Source organism: Salvelinus fontinalis, chromosome 17 (genome assembly GCF_029448725.1).
Source record: "Salvelinus fontinalis isolate EN_2023a chromosome 17, ASM2944872v1, whole genome shotgun sequence".
NCBI lineage: Eukaryota > Metazoa > Chordata > Actinopteri > Salmoniformes > Salmonidae > Salvelinus > Salvelinus fontinalis.
Window position 1 is genome coordinate 14,398,012 of NC_074681.1, and position 12,683 is coordinate 14,410,694.

Sequence of the window (12,683 nt, forward strand, 5' to 3'; positions counted from 1 at the left end):
GGATGGTTGGTACAGTACTATACAGTCTGATCCAGAAGTGGCTCTGTGTTTCCCAGAGCCAGTGTGGTTGGAAATGCATGGTAGCTAATGCCTCTGGCCTTGTAGGGACACAGCTTAAAGCAGGAGGCATTAAAACGGTCAGCGGCTGTGAAGGGCCTTGGAGATGCTTTTGGCCGCCAACCAGGGCTAAATTAGGAGGGCTTAAACACTGTAATGATGGGGAACTGAGACAGAGACTTAAGCACTGTGCTTATAGGTTAGCTAGCCTAGCGCTACTCTCTATACATTGACAGTGTAGGATCTTGTGTGTATGTGTTGAGTTACTCATAGAAGCAGACAGAGAAGCGACGATGAGCTATAGAGATTAGCCAATGTGCTGAAGCTGTGTTTGCTGTGTACTCCATGCAGTTTAGTTCAAATCTAAATTAAGCCTTGTTCTTGTCATAGTCATTAGCAGATAACACCTTCTACTATGGTGAACTGAAGTTAAAAACTTATATCAGACAGGTTTGCGCAAAATGCCAAGCATGACACGAAACATGTTCTAGAGTTATGATTGGTGATCGTGAATTATTACCTAATTATTACATAATTTTGAAAAATTCACCACTCAGACCCCCAGAATCTATGAGTGAACAATGAAAGTTTGAGTGAAGTTCAGATTCAAAACCGACACCTGTTGCTGTAGGAGTAAGATGTATCAAACTTTCCAGAGAAACACTTCTTAGATTGTTATGCGTACTTGGTAAGTTGTTTCTCTGTGAATGAACCACAAATCAGACTATGTACGTTGTGTTGATATCATCTTTAGCAAAGCTTTGTTTCCTATAAGGGCAGATACATGTACACTTTGTGATTTGCAGTTTTTTATTTGTTTTCCCAATAAGAACTGTTACCAAGGTCACCAAAGCCTTTGTAGTGTTAGGTGCACGTTTAGTGATATTTGTCTATGTAGTCGAAGTAGGAGAGGGCAGTCAGTCAGGCAGTAGGAATGTAGGTGTGCCGATCACTCTGACTAAAAGCCTAGTCACCTGTCTCTACCTGCCTAAGTGTTTGACAACCTTACCTGGCTGCAAAATGTATCCTAAGAGTTCTGATTCCCAGCCCTTAGTTAGTACACACACACACACACACACACATGCAAACACACTCACATATACACGTGTGAAATTGCAAAAATGAACCAAAAACACGTTAGCTGGCATTACGGTATACTCTGTTTAGCTAGTAACTAATATGGATGTCCAGGTGTTAGTACTAGCTAATGATGAGCTGTTTTCCTGGTTATATTTTTTTTGTCTTTGGTGGTATAGCCCTACACCAGGGATGAGGTGTTGAGGACCCTGTCCCCCTCACGACTGCACCTCACCCCTACCGGTGGGTGAACAAGGCCATTGTTGTCAGGCCCGTGGAGGAGGGGGGTTTGAAGTGACATTTTGTGAGGTAGTCAACACTGCACTCCATCACAGACCTGGGTTCAAATAGGATTTGAAATCTTTCCAATACTTTGGCTGGGCGTGATTGAGCTTGCCTGCAGCAGTGGAACCAATGGAATGGTCTCAAATGTGTAAACCAGGCAGATTCAGACAAATACTCAAAGTAGTATTTCAAATAGAAGATTTCAAATACTATTTGAACCCAGGCCTGCTTCATCAAACACATGACGTGCATTAAACTAGGCTGCACTGGGACTAGAGTAAAGTTAGGTGTTTCCCTCTTGAAATGCCATACACGTCATTGTTTTGTAGGACCAGTCAGGCTGGCAAAATGTTCACTGTGGTACATGTATCTTGCCTAGACTTGGCATTGCTCATGGAGAGTTGTCGAAAGTGTCCTGTGTGTCAATGTGCATTTTGTATTCTTTCATCTCATGACTGATCTCTCTTATAAGAGATCCTTGAAATTGGTTGTGGAGTGTTCAAGAATAACAATACCCTGGCCTTTCTTTTTTTCATCCCACAACCAACTGAAGTTCATTCATGAAAATAGTTTGCAGCTCTGCTCTTTCTCATACATAACGCTTTGTCACTGTGAATCAGGGCCAACAAAATGTCTGTTCCCAAAATGTCTGTTCCCCTAAATGTTCTTAAGTTTGAGTCTGCCTGCTCTGAAGACTCTCCGTCGGAGTTGTGTGAAGACACATCTGGTTTATTAAGTAAGCACCCTCAGCAGACCTTCTCTGAGCCAAACTCCTCCCTAATGACTTTGTTTACCGTTATGACAAACCAAATGTGTCACTCCCAAGCCAATTGGGGAAACTGAACGTTTGATCACACAAACCCACTTCTGGGAGAGGAGGGAAGAGGAGAGGGATAAAGGAGAAGAGAGAATAAGACACTGTTGTGCGTTGAGTGAGTAAGTGAGTCAGTCCAGAAGGAGATGGATATAGAGGCTCTCTTAATACTTTAATATGACTCCTTATTTGAGCGTCTGCTGCCACAGATCCCCAGCTACTGTGTTCCCTTCAAATCTAATTGTATTGGTTGCGTACACATATTTTGCAGGTGCAGTGAAATGCTTATGTTTCTACTTTAGCTCCAACAGTGCAGTAATACGGAACAATACAGAATAATATACAAATCCCCCAAAATTCAAAGGAATAAATCAATAAATATCAGTATGAGCAATGTCAGAGTCTGGAATATCTATACACACCATCATATGTATATCCATACACACCATCATATGTATATGATGGTGTGTATGGATAGTATATGAATAGAAAAGGTGTGTATGGCAGTAGTTATATAGGATGAGACATGACTAGAATACAGTATATACATATAAAGTGAGTAAAACAGTATGTAAACATTAAAGTGACCAGTGATCAATGACCATGTAAATAGGGCAGCAATCTCTAAGGTGCAGGGTAGAGTACCGGGTGGTAGCCGGCTATTAACAGTGACTAAGGTTCAGGGCAGGGTACTGGGCGGAGGCCGGCAAGTGGTGACTGTTTAACAATCTGATGGCCTGGAGATAGAAGCTGTTTATCAGTCTCTAGGTCCCAGCTTTGATACACCTGTACTGCATCAGCCTTCTAGATGGTAGCAGGGTGAACAGGCTGCGGCTCGGGTGGCTGAGGTTCTTGATGATCTTCTTGGCCTTCCTGTGACACTGGGTGCTGTAGATGTCCTGAAGGGCAGGCAGTGTGCCCCTGGTGATGTGTTGGGCTGACCGCACCACACTCTGGAGAGCCCTGCGGTTGTGGACGGTGCAATTGCTGTACCGAGTGGTGATACAGTCTGACAGAATACTCTCAATGGTGCATCTGTAGAAATTTGTGAGGGTCTTAGAGGCCAAGCTGAATTTCTTCAGCCTCTGGAGGTGTTGTTGGGGCATGAGCTTAGTGATGAGCTTGGAGGGCACTATAGTGTTGAAGGCTGAGCTAGTCGGTAAACAGCATTCTTACATACACTACCGTTCAAATGTTTGGGGTGACTTCGAATTTTCCTTGTTTTTGAAAGAAAAGCAAATTCTTTGGTCCATTAAAATAACATCAAATTGATCAGAAATACAGTGTAGACATTGTTAATGTTGTAAATGACTATTGTAGCTGGAAACGGCATATTTTTTATGGAACGTCTACATAGGCCCATTATCAGCAACCCTCACTCCTGTGTTCCATTGGCACATTGTGTTAGTTAATCCAAGTTTATAATTTTAAAAGGCTAGTTGATCATTAGAAAACCCTATTGCAATTATGTTAGCACAGCTGAAAACTGTTGTGTTGATTAAAGAAGCAATAAAACTGGCCTTCTTTAGACTAGTTGATTATCTGGATTGTCAGCATTTGTGGGTTCGATTACAGACTCAAAATGTCCATGAACAAAAAACTTTATTCTGAAACTCGTCAGTCTATTCTTGTTCTGAGAAATGAAGGCTATTCCATGTGAGAAATTGCCAAGAAACTGAAGATCTCGTACAATGCTGTATACTACTCCCTTCACAGAACAGCGCAAACTGGCTCTAACCAGAATAAAAAGAGGAGTGGGAGGCCCCGGTGCACAACTGAGCAAGAGGACAAGTACATTAGAGTGTTTAGTTTGAGAAACAGACTGGGATAGGGAGAGATTGAATATGTCCATTCACACTGCTGCTACTTGCCTCTCAGGGGAAAAAGCTTCTCAGAATCAAGTTCAAAACCCATTTACATGCTGGAGTTTGAGACACCACTCACCAATGGGGTTTAATGTCATGGTGATGACAGAATAGCACAACAGAAATAAAGGATGATGTGCATCAGTGCTCAGGTCAAAGTAGAGTTCCCGAGTTGACTTTGGATTTTTCTTATCTGTGGCTATTGACAGTTGGGGGCCCTTTTTTGTGCAGAACCATGTTTATGGTATGTTGTTAATGTGGGGTTGTGATTATAGAAAACAATTCACTCTACTATATCGAGTCAGCTAAGACGGAAAATGTGTCTCCCTTGGGTTAAATTTGGATTCCGCTCAACACTGGTGTCCAATTTACCTCTGAGGAAATGGTCGATACCAAGCCTTCAACAACAAAAATCTTAGAAGAGAATAAGAGACCCGTAAGTCAGCTTGCCTATAGCCCTACACAATAGAATAGATTGGTCAGCGGGCATCCAGCTCTGTCTGCTTACTGCTGATTCTGTTCACTTATCTATCACCTCAGAATGAAATGACATTCTGCTGTTCAGAGCTCTACAGATAAGTTATAAGAGCTGTAGCAGCATTGAGTAGACAGCTTTGTGAGTTTGGTTACAGAGGCGTAACATTTACAAGATAGGGAGATGATTCAGGAATGATTATGTTAATGGAGCTGCTGCTCTGCGTAAGTATATGCTAGACCGAGTCCAATGGCAGTGGGTAACAATCCACTACAAATGTAGGATCTTAATTTGAGCCAGTTGCTACAGCAGAAAAATAGTCCTGCAGCAACAGGAAATGTTGATTATAATTAATAGCCATTTTTGTAGGGGTTGATACATTTTTTGTAAAGGAAATCAAATCTCAAATTTCAAAGTGGGAATTACATACTTCAGAAGCCTTTTTAAACCTCAAATACAGTAGAAGTTTTACATTTCCTGCATTGCAGGCAAGTTATCCTACAACATGGTAATCAAATGAAGATCCTACATATTTATGTGGTTACCAATGAGGGATGTAAAAAGACTTAGTCCAAGCTAAATTGGTACTCTGTCATTTGTAGCTAGTGGGAAAGGATCTCCTAATCTTTGGCAGGGAGGTTTAGACCTCACGGTCGTCCTCCGCTTTCATTCCCCACTGACCCCACACACACACACACAAACAAACAAAAAATCCTTGTGGGGAACTAAAATGTATTTCCATTCAAAATCCTATTTTCCTTAACCCCTAATCCTAGCTCCTAACCCTAGTTGTAAACCTAGCCCCTAAATTTAAAATAGCCGTTATGGGAAATGTCCCCACGAGGGATAATATTCCCCGTTTCACTATCCTTTTGGGGTTTTCCAGTACCCACAAGGATAGTAATACACCCCCCCCCCCCCCCCCCCCCCCCCCCCACACACACACACACACACAGAGCAGCATAAACGTGGGGTTTTCTGCATTTTCTTTCTCTCTGTTTTCTGAACTCAACATGGGGGTTACTAATCGTGCCCCACTGCCCTTGGATTGAATAGTAATTTTTATTAGAGTGGACATGAGTAATGAGTCGAAAAACATGAAACAATCCATCGATGCAGTTTTCCATCTCACACGAACAAAGGCCCTAGTGTCCTCTGGAGGGTGCATCACTGAAGTTGGGGCTCATTCTGTTCCATTTCTATAGGCATTGTGGGTACTGATGGGTTGCTAATTTTTAATGGATGATGTAAAGCAGAACAAAATTAATTATATTTGCTGTTTCAGCAAGGAATAAGGACAAGTGGCACTTGTTACATAAATCTGGATAGCCACAGCATATAGGCCTACAGTAGCATGTAACACGTGTGTAGCACAAACAATGTGTCACATTGGTTTAATGAAAGATGGCTATCACTTCATTAAGGTAAAGCTTTGAGTGAATAACCTACATTTCTTCTATTTCTCCTTCTTTCTTCTGCCCTGTGTCGAACATACGGCTCACATACCGGATCTGGCCCCTGAGGGGGTCCAATCCGTCCTGCAGGTGTTTTTTTTTGTGTATGTGTACTTAGAAAGTATTCATACCCCGTGACTTATTCCACATTTTGTTGTGTTACAGCCTGAATTCAAAATGGATTAAATCTTTTTTTTCTCACCCATCTACACATAATACCCCATAATGACAAAGTGAAGACATGTTTTTAGAAATGTTTGCTAATTTATTGAGAATGAAATACAGAAATATCTAATTTACATAAGTATTCACACCCCTGAGTCAATACTTTGTAGAAGCACATTTGGCAGCGATTACAGCTGTGAGTCTTTTTGAGTAAGTCTCTAAGAGCTTTTTACACTTGGATTGTGCAACATTTGCCGATTATTCCCTTCAAAATTCTTTGACCTCTGTCAAAATGGTTGATGATCATTGCTAGATAACCATTTTCAGGTCTTGCCACAGATTTTCAAGTAGATAAAATACATTTAAACTCAGTTTTTCACAATTCCTGACATTTAAAAATTCCCTGTCTTAGGCCAGTTAGGATCACCACTTTATTTTAAGAATGTGAAATGTCAGAATAATAGTAGATAGAATGATTTATTTCAGATTTGATTTCTTTCATCACATTCCCAGTGGGTCAGAAGTTTACATAAACTCAATTAGTATTTGATAGCATTGCCTTTAAATTGTTTAACTTGGGTCAAACGTTGTGGGTAGCCTTCCACAAGCTTCCCACAAGTTGGGTGAATTTTTTGTAGGCCTTCTTGCTCGCACACGCTTTTTCAGTTCTGCCCACAAATTTTCTATAGGACTGAGGTCAGGGATTTGTGATGGCCACTCCAATACCTTGACTATGTTGACCCTAAGCAGTTGAAAAACGAGTTTTAATGACTCCAACCTAAGTGTATGTAAACTTCCGACTTCAACTGTAAGTCAAACTGTAATGCGGCCACTAGGGAACATTCACTGTTTTCTTGGTAAGCAACTCCAGTGTAGATTTGGCCTTTTGATGTTTTAGGTTATTGTCCTACTGAAAGGTGAATTAATCTCCCAGTGTCTGGGTGAAAGATTTTCCTGTAGAATTTTGCCTGTACTTACAGTTGAAGTCGGAAGTTTACATACACTTAGGTTGGAGTAATTAAAACTAATTTTTCAACCACTCCACAAATTTCTTGTTAACAAACTATAGTTTTGGCAAGACGGTTAGGACATCTACTTTGTGCATGACACAAGTAATGTTTTCAACAATTGTTTACAGACAGATTAATTCCCATGGGTTAGAAGTTTACATACACTAGGTTGAATGTGCCTTTAAACAGCTTAGAAAATTCAAGAAAATTATGTCATGGCTTTAGAAGCTTCTGATAGGCTAAGTGACATCATTTGAGTCAATTGGAGGTGTACCTGTGGATGTATTTCAAGGCCTACCTTCAAACTCTGTGCCTCTTTGCTTGACATCATGGGAAAATCAAAAGAAATCAGCCAAGACCTCAGAAAAAAAACTGGAGACCTCCACAAGTCTGGTTCATCATTGGGAGCAATTACCACGTTCATCTGTACAAACAAGTACGCAAGTATAAACTCCATGGGACCACACAGCCGTCATACCACTCAGGAAGGAGATGTGTTCTGTCTCCTGGAGATGAAAGTACTTTGGTGCGAAAAGTGCAAATCAATCCCAGAACAACAGTAAAGGACCTTGTGAAGATGCTGGAGGAAACAGGTATACAAGTATCTATATCCACAGTAAAACGAGTCCTATATCGACATAGCCTGAAAGGCCGCTCAGCAAGGAAGAAACCACTGCTCCAAAACCGCCATAAAAAAGCCAGACTACGGGTTGCAACTGCACATGGGGACAAAGATCGCACTTTTTGGAGAAATGTCCTCTGGTCTGATGAAACAAAAATAGAACTGTTGCGAGGGTGCTTTGCTGCAGGAGGGACTGGTGCACTTCACAAAATAGATGGCATCATGAGGGAGGGAAATTATGTGGATATTTTTTAAGCAACATCTCAAGACATCAGTCAGGAAGTTCAAGCCTGGTCGCAAATGGGTCTTCCAAATGGACATTGACCCCAAGCAAACTTCCAAAGTTGTGGCAAAATGGCTTAAGGACAACAAATTCAATGTATTGGAGTGGCCATCACAAAGCCCTGACCTCAATCCTATAGAACATTTGTGGGAAGAACTGAAAAAGCGTGTGCGAGCAAGGAGGCATACAAACCTGACTCAGTTACTCCAGCTCTGTCAGGAGGAATGGGCCAAAATTCACCCAACTTATTGTGGGAAGCTTGTGGAAGGCTACCCGAAACATTTGACCCAAGTTAAAGGCAATGCTACCAAATACTAATTGAGTGTATGTAAACTTCTGACCCACTGGGAATGTGATGAAAGAAATAAAAGCTGAAATAAATCATTCTGTCTTCTTTTTTTCTGACATTTCACATTCTCTTATGGCTGCATTCCCGTTAACGGGATCGATATGACAACAGCCAGTGAAAGTGCAGGGCGCCAAATTCAAACAACAGAAATCTCATAATTAAAATTTCTCAAGCATACAAGTATTTCACACCATTTCAAAGACACACTACTTGTTAATCCCACCACAGTGTCCGATTTCAAAAAGGCTTTACAGCGAAAGCACCACAAACGATTATGTTATGTCACCGCAAAATCACAGAAAAACACAGCCATTTTTCCAGCCAAAGACCGGAGTCTCAAAAAGCAGAAATAGAGATAAAATTAATCACTAAACTTTGATGATATTCATCAGATGACACTCATTGGACTTCATGTTACACAATACATATATGTTTTGTTCAATAAGGTTCATATTTATATCCAAAAACCTCAGTTTACATTGGCGCCGTGTTCAGAAATGCCTCCAAAATATCCGGAGAAATTGCAGAGAGCCACGTCAAATAACAGAAATAATCATCATAAACTTTGATGAAAGATCTTCGTCGGAATGCACTCCCAGGACTCCCACTTCCACAAGAAATGTTCGTTTTGTTCGGTAATGTCCATCATTTATGTCCAAATAGCTATTTTTGTTAGTGTGTTTGGTAAACAAATCCAAAGTCAGGAAGCGCGTTCACTAAAAGCAGATGAAATGTCAAAAAGTTCCGCAACAGTCAGTAGAAACATGCAAAACGATGTATGGAATCAATCTTTAGGATGTTTTTAACATAAATCTTCAATAACGTTCCAACCGGAGAATTCCATTGACTTCAGATGTGCGATGGAACAGAGCTCCCTCGCGCATGGTCAGAGCATGGTCAGCTCATGGCAGACCTGACTCATTCCTGTCTCCTTCGGCCCCACTTCACAGTAGAGGCATCAGACAAGGTTCTACAGACTTTTGACATCTAGTGGAAGCCGTAGGAAGTGCAAACTGATCCATATCCCACTTTGTATTCAATAGGCGATGAGTTGAAAATCGACCAACCTCAGATTTCCCACTTCCTGTTTGGATTTCTTCTCAGGTTTTTGCCTGCCATATGAGTTCTGTTATACTCACAGACATCATTCAAACAGTTTTAGAAACTTCAGAGTGTCTTCTATCCAATACTAATACTAATATGGATATATTAGCAACTGGGACTGAGGAGCAGGCAGTTTACTCTGGGCACCTCTGGGCACCTTTCATCCAAGCTACTCAATACTGCCCCTGCAGCCATAAGAAGTTAACATAAAGTGGTGATCCTAACTGACCTAAGACAGGGAATCTTTACTAGGATTAAATGTCAGGAATTGTGAACAACTTAATTGTGTTTGGCTAAGGTGTATGTAAACTTCCAACTACAACTGTATATAGTCATTGAACACGGGTCACTTTAATAATGTTAACATACCGTTTTACCCACTTCAACTGTAGCTGCCTTCCATTTATTTTTTTGTCCCCCCCCCCCCCCCGGACCTTAACAATTAATGCATACCCATAACATGATGCAGCCACCACTATGCTTAAAAATATGGAGAGTGGTACTCAGTAATGTGTTGTAAACTTTGTTTTCAGTACAAAAAGTTGATTTCTTTGCCACATGTTTTGCAGTATTACTTTAGTACCTTGTTGCAAACATGATGCGTGTTTTGGAATATTTTTATTTTGTGCAGGTTTCCTTCTTTTCACTCTGTCAATTAGGTTAGTATTGTAGAGTAACATCTTTAGTTTTCTCCTATCACAGCCATTAAACTCTGTAACTGTTTTAAAGTCACCATTGGCCTCATGGTGAAATCCCTGAGCAGTTTCCTTCCACTCCGGCAACTGAGTTGGGAAGGATGCCTGTATCTTTGTAGTGACTGGGTGCATTGATACACCATCCAAAGTATAGTTAATAACTTCACCATACTCAAAGGGATATTCAATGTCTGCTATTTTTTTTACCCATCTAATAGGTACCCTTCTTTGGGCTTTGTGGTTGAATCTGTGTTTGCAATTCACTGTTCGACTGAGGGACTTTTACAGATAATTGTATGTGTGGGGTACAAAGATGGGGTAGTAATTAAAAATCATGTTTAACACCATTATTGCACACAGAGTGAGTCCTTTCAACTTATTATGTGACTTAAGTACATTTTTACTCTTGAACTTACTTAGGCTTTCCATAACAAAGGGGTTGAATTGTACTTATTGAATCAAAATATTTCAGCTTTTCATTTTGTTATTAATTTGTAAAAACTTTGATAAACATAGTTCCATTTTGACATTAAGGGGTACTGTGTGTAGGCCAGTTATAAAAACATATACAGTACCAGTCAAAAGTTTGGACACTTACTCATTCAAGGGTTTTTCTTTATTTTTTACTTTTTTCTACATTGTAGAATAATAGTGAAGACATCAAAACTATGACATAACACATATGGAATCATGTAGTAACCAAAAAAGTGTTAAACAAATCAAAATAAATGTTCTTTTAAATTCTTGGAAGTAGCCACCCTTTGCCTTGATGACAGCTTTGCACACTTAGCATTCTCTCAACCAGCTTCACCTGGAATGCTTTTCCAACAATCTTGAAGGAGTTCCCACATATGCTGAGCACTTGTTGGCTGCTTTTCCTTCACTCTGCGGTCCAACTCATCCCAAACCATCTCAATTGGGTTGTGGTCAGGTGATTGTGGAGGCCAGGTCATCTGATGCAGCACTCCATCATTCTCCTTCTTGGTCAAATAGCCCTTACACTGCCTAGAGGTGTGTTGGGTCATTGTCCTGTAGAAAAACAAATGATAGTCCCACTAAGTGCAAACCAGATGGGGTGACGTATCACTGCAGAATGCTGTGGTAGCCATGCTTGTTAAGTGTGCCTTTTTAATTCTAAATAAATCAGACAGTGTCACCAGCAAAGCACTCCCACACCATCACACCTCCTCCTCCATGCTTCACGGTGGGAACCACACATGCGGAGATCATCCGTTCACCTACACTGCGTCTCACAAAGACACGGCGGTTGGAACCAAGCATCTCAAATTTGGACTCATCAGACCAAAGGACAGATTTCCACCGGTCTAATGTCCATTGCTCATGTTTCTTGGCCCAAGCAAGTCTCTTCTTATTGTTGTTGTCCTTTAGTAGTGATTTCTTTGCAGAAATTCGACCATGAAGGCTTGATTCACACAGTCTCCTCTGAATATTTGATGTTGAGATGTGTCTGTTACTTGAACTCTGTAAAGCATGTATTTGGGCTGCAAATTCTGAGGCTGGTAACTCTAATGAACATATCCTCTGCAGCAGAGGTAACTCTGGGTCTTCCTTTCCTGTGGCGGTCCTCATGAGAGCCAGTTTCATCATAGCGCTTGATGGTTTTTGCGACTGCAATAGAAGAAACGTTCAAAGTTCTTGAAAAGTTCTGTATTGACTGACCTTCATGTCTTAAAGTAATGATGGACTGTTGTTTTTCTTTGCTAATTTGAGCTGTTCTTGCCATATTATGGTCTTAGCCTTATTTGGTAAAAGATAATCTTCTGTATACCAACCCTACCTTGTCACAACACAACTGATTGGCTCAAACACATTAAGAATATATGAAATTCCACAAATGAACTTTTAACAAGGCACACCTGTTAATTGAAATGCATTCCAGTTGACTTCCTCATGAAGCTGGTTGAGAGAATGCCAAGAGTGTGCAATGCTGTCACCAAGGCAAAGGGTGGCTACTTTGAAGAATCTCCAATATAAAATATATTTTGATTTGTTTAACACATTTTTCCTTATTACAAGATTCCATATGAGTTATTTCATAGTTTTTATGTCATCACTATTATTCTACAATGTATAAAATAGTAATAAAAGAATAAAGAACAACCCTGAGTAGGTGTGACTGGTACTTTATATATTTTCCCCAAAAAATCAGGCTGTAACACAACAAAATCTAGAAAAAGTCAAAAGGTGTGAATACCATCTGAAGTCACTGTACTTAAAATGACTGAAACCAAATCGAAACTGTGTAGGAATGATAATGGACCTACAGTATATTCATCCAGTTTCTTGATTGTCTCCAGCTCGCTAAAAAAGAAAGGCATTTCGCTGTACTTGGGCACATGACATAAAAATGTATAACTAAATAATCACCTAAATGAAAGCTAGACAGTCAGGGAGCATCAGAAATTCA

General features: G+C 40.4%; 1 protein-coding gene across 3 annotated transcripts in view; it reads left to right on the forward strand.

Moving 5' to 3' along the window:
* Positions 1 to 12,683, forward strand: part of LOC129813751 (arf-GAP with GTPase, ANK repeat and PH domain-containing protein 3-like) — a gene marked incomplete at its 3' end in the record, with an annotated part of 150,233 nt that overhangs the window by 94,351 nt on the left and 43,199 nt on the right.